The sequence below is a fragment of the Triticum dicoccoides genome, chromosome 7A (genome assembly GCF_002162155.2).
Source record: "Triticum dicoccoides isolate Atlit2015 ecotype Zavitan chromosome 7A, WEW_v2.0, whole genome shotgun sequence".
In the NCBI taxonomy this organism is placed as follows: domain Eukaryota; kingdom Viridiplantae; phylum Streptophyta; class Magnoliopsida; order Poales; family Poaceae; genus Triticum; species Triticum dicoccoides.
This window is the reverse complement of record NC_041392.1, coordinates 162708186-162713236: the sequence shown is the minus strand read 5'-3', so window position 1 is coordinate 162713236 and position 5051 is coordinate 162708186.

The window sequence follows — 5051 nt, the reverse complement described above, 5'->3', positions numbered from 1 at the left end:
GCGCTCATGCGTAGAAAGTACTACTACTATTGATATTAGCAATAGCGCTTTTCCCCTGACCAGCGCTACTGATAAATTTAGTCCCCTCCTAATAAGACCAAAGTTTAGCCCCACCTCGCTCCATGAACAAATTTTTTACCACCTTAAATATGGTGCTTTTCAAACCATCACAACCACTTTGTCTTCACTGAACTCTATGTGTAGGATCGATTCTACACAAAAAGATCATTGATGACCAATGTATTTTTGAATTTTTTTACATGCTTAGCGTTAGTGGTAGCGCATTTTTACAGAGAGCGCTACTGCTATAGATTTTAGCAGTAGCGCTTTTTATGGACAAGCGCTACCACTAAGGGCCCTTATCCAAACCAGCCCACGCGCATCCTCTCACTCTTCCCCTCACACTCTCTCATCGCCTCTGTCGCCTACGTCGTCGCCGTCCTCCTCCCCCCAAGGTCCCTCCCCCCCTCCTCCTCCCTCCTCCTCCTCCTCACACTCTCTCATCGCCTCTGTCGCCTCCGTCGCCATGGCTGCCGTCGTCCTTCCTCCGTCCCTCCTCCTCCGCCGTCGGCATCCTCCTGCCCCCAAGGTCCATCCCTCCTCCCTCTTCGACGGCAGCCCCCTCCCGATCTCTCCTCCTCCCCCTCAAATTGGTTCACTAAGGGTGGTGGACGACGGCGAGGCCTAGGAAGGGGACGATGGGGAGCCGAGGAAGACGCGATAGTGGTTGCCCACGCGGAGAGGAGTACGAGGGTTCACTGGTTCGGCTGCCGTCGCCAAAGAATAACAGGGGGTATGGGTGAGTAGTGGGATGGCCAGGCCAGCGGTGAGAGTAGTAGGGGGTGGTGAGGCCTCCGCGGCATCACAACCGGCCACGGGAGGCAGGAGCACGCGGCACGACAGGCGCTGCTTTGGGCGGCTGGAGCAAGAAGACCAGAGGTTGAAGAAGCACTACGGCCGTTGGATGGACATCGTACGGTCACTAGAGCTAGAATCGTTCATATTGACTAAGTTGACAAAGCCCTCCATCCCCGTCAACTTAGTAGGCCCACAAGTCAGCCTCCCATTATGCTGGGTCCTAGCTAGCAGGGGGAGTATTCATTTTTTGTCCGTAATAAGGAGGCACTTCCTTGCGTGCGAAGATATAGCTGGTGGGTCTGAGCTGTCAGCGGCGGGAACATTTTTTTTGTGAAATAAAGAGGTCCTTACGGTGGGTCCCAAATCTCAGGTGGAGGAATCATTATTTTGCACGTAATAAGGAGGCATTTCCTTGCATGCGGTCGTGGACCCAGCTGTCAGCCTCTCCATGTACAATCCACTTCAGATGCATGTCGGTCGTTGACCACGTTGACCAAGCCGCGCCGAGAGCACCAGGGCGGTGGATGACGGCGAGGCGAATGGGAATGACACGGAGCCAGGGAAGACTCAGCAGTTGTTTCCCACACGGAGGGGAGTACGAGGGTTTACTGGTTCGTCTGTCGTCGCCAGAGAATAACATCAGGTGTGGGTAAGTAGAGGGATGGCTAGGCCAGCGATGGGAGTACGGTGGGGCGGTGAGGCCTGCGCGACAGCACAGCCGGCCACGGGAGGAGGGAGCAGGCAGTCTCGCCCGCTCTTGTTTGAGCGGCTGGAGCAGGAAGAGTAGAGATTGAAGAAGCACGACGACCGTTGGATGGACATCCAACAGTCAGTGCTTGTGCGTCAACCTTTTTTTAGGAAAGCCTCAAATCTATGGAAAACAACATACAACCCATCTGCCATTATTTCTAATAATTTACAGCCCATTTTATAATTCTTAAGGTTTTTTTGGAGCACATATTCTTTTTTTAGCATTACAGCCCATATTGTGGCCACGGTTAAAAAAATATACAAAATTTTGCATATTTCAGTGCGGTCCGAACTGTTTTTAATCCCGAAATTTCGAGTCACATTCAAACTGATTTTAGAAATAAATGTATATCAATATAAAATCCAACAAATTGTCCATGCATAAAAATCAATGCAATTTAAAATCTTGAAATGAAAAATAAGAAATTTGAAACTAATTGTTGGTTTGATGTGTTTTAAAAATGTACATCCCATTTCTCATTGCTGATAGGCCATTTTCTTGGCCAGCCGAATGAAGCTCTCCTCGTCTTGAAAGATTTGCAGCCCAACAGGCATGACAAATCGACTTACTTGACAAATCACAAAAAAACTGGGCTAGCCATTTTTAGAAAGAAAGAAAAAAACTACTGGGCTGGTCTGTGGTAAACATAAAAGAAAAGGCTGTCTAGACAGGCCAGAGTGCCCCGCACAACCCAGTTGACACCCTGCTTCCGTCTCAAAAAAAATTAGATAAATGCCACTCCAATTATGGCGATTCATAAAAAATGCCACTGCAATTTCCAAACTTTGAAAAATGCCATTGCAATTTTTGCAAACTTTGAAAAATGCCACTGCAATTTTTGCAAACTTTGAAAAACGCCACTCCAGACTTCGAAAAATGCCACTGGAAATGGCATGAAATGGCATTTTTCAAAGTTTGTAAATTGCAGTGGAATTTCTTAGAATCACCAGATTTGGAGTGGCATTTATCAAATTAACCCAAAACAAAAATAACTGGGCGAGCTGCTGGGCCCCTGGTGTCAGCCGCTTGTTGTGCAATTCTCTCGTTTATTGACTACGTTGACAATGGCATGGGACCCAGATGTCAGAAATCCATTAGGAGGAGCCATTTTTTATTGGCTTGAAATAAGGAGGCACTTGCTTGCGTACTGCCATGACCTTGGTGGGTCCCTGTTGTCATCCTCTCCACGTTTAATCATCTCCTGACTGTGTATGCATCAACCTGGTAGGCCCACAAGTCAGCCTCTAAACCAGTGGTGGGCAAATACAACCCATTTCAAAAAATAACAGCGCATTCCATACGTTCAAACGAAAAGTTCAACATTCAGAGCAAAGTAACAGGTCTGATCCAAATATAGAGTACTGAACTTCCATGTGGTCCCATTCCAACATGTCAGTGAGACGAAGGTGAGTCCTTTCATACAATTTCCGAATGGACGTCTATGTAGGCCGGGGCGCCTCTTCGCGTACCGTGGCAACCGTCCACCGGCTCTTCGCCTTTCCCTCTCGATTTGGAACTGCTGTCGCACGCTCTTGCTCCCTCCTCCATTTGCCTTCACCCTTCCTTCTCCCATTGTTCGATCGTCTTATCCATGGAGGGAATAGGTCGGAAACAACCCCGTTATTCTTGCCCCGATCTGAATGATGACACGGTGGAGGAACTCATTGATCGGTGCGACATCATCACCTCGGCTAGCATGGCAGGTTCGTTCAAGACCATTCTAGACTCAACTAATAACATCATTACAAGGAACCCAAGGGTCCAGGAGTGGTTTGATCTCCCCTATCTTCTTCATCGTGACCTTGCTCACTGGCGTGGGGACGACGGAAGCCTCGCCTTGTGCAAGTTGATGCCGCTTGATAATGATACGTGTGATGTTAAGATGCCATCGCTTGAGGGCAAGGCTTGGGAAGGCACAAATGAAGATTGGGTTGTTTATATTGGGTACAACTGCGAGTGGGAACTTGTGAATGTGTACGCTCGTCACCGGGTTCCACTTCCAAAAATCTCAGACTGCCTGAAGGTTGAGCACACAGATGATCTATGTGAGTTCAAATACGATCATGGTAACCGTAGTCTACGGAATATAGCAATTTGTCAAGTTCCCAACCGCTCATGGGATTACATGAACTATGAAGTTGTTGCTATCTTCGACAAGCTTGTTGCCTTCCTTACTTCCACGCCACAATGGATATTGCTGAAAAATCAATTTCTGTACATGGATGAGTACTGTGATGCAATTCAATTCGAGGGTCTTGTGTTTGCTGCCACCACTCGTGGCACTGTTTTTGCATGGAATCATCATGCTTTCGGTACATTTGTCTTCCACCGTAATTATAATTGTTTTATCCACATGCATGCGGGTTAGCTAGTTTCCCTTTACTAATTAATCAACCTTCTTGTGTTTCCAAGGTCCTATGAACATTCCACCACCTATACTTAAAAATTTTTATAACCAAGGGGGAGATGACGATGCTGATGATCATGAGCATGAGGACGAGCAGGACCCATATACTCTCTTGTCTGTATATAAGGCACTGCTGATGTTACTAAGGAAGCAGGTGTTGTCTCGCATGGTTGCACTCTCTGGACCTATTCCAACATCCCTTGCAGGGTATTCGGGATGGATACTAGTGTACTAGCACCAACACCTTCTCCCTGGTTCAGTATTAAAAGTCTTGGAGGAAACTCGCTCTTCCTTGGACAAAACTATCCAATCATGGTGAAAGGCGATCCAGCTGCTGTTGACACAACATTACTACCATTTATGAGAAGCAACTGTATCTATACCTCGGTCATTACTATGTTTCCCTACCATTGCAATATGGGTCCTGACATAGCCCGCTTCAGCCTGGATGATCAGTCCCGCATTGGTCTTGAGACTGACAGTGGCTGGCCCTTCCCAGAGAATCACTTCTGGCTCAAAGCAAGCGTTTCCAACGCCGAGGATTGGTTGAGCTGAAGTTCATTTCATTGCTTGTTATTTGTTGTGTGATGAGAACTTTAGTATTTACTAGAATGTATCGTCGTTGTCGTTATGGGTTCATGACCTGTTGTATGTAATAAAATGATACCTGTGATAGGCTTACTAAATTTATGAATGGCTTTCGAGTCGCTTCTCTAAGTGGGTGCTGCGACGAGGCAAAAAAATATTTTCCGAATACATAATTGTACGTGCATTGCAATAGGTTATCGAATGAGTCCAATCAACAATAGTATTACTACTATTTGTACTAGCTTTACATGCTTCGCGCGTCGGGCGGGTGTTTTTACTGTAGATGTGAATCCCATCATCCTAGGTCCTCGAATGAGTCCAGTAGAAATTGCATTTTGATGTTTGGGTTCAAACTTTCAAAACTGCTACACTATCTCTACGTCTATGTATATGTAATACAACAAGTTTTAAACTTGAGACCAGCCACCCACCCTCACAAAGAACACT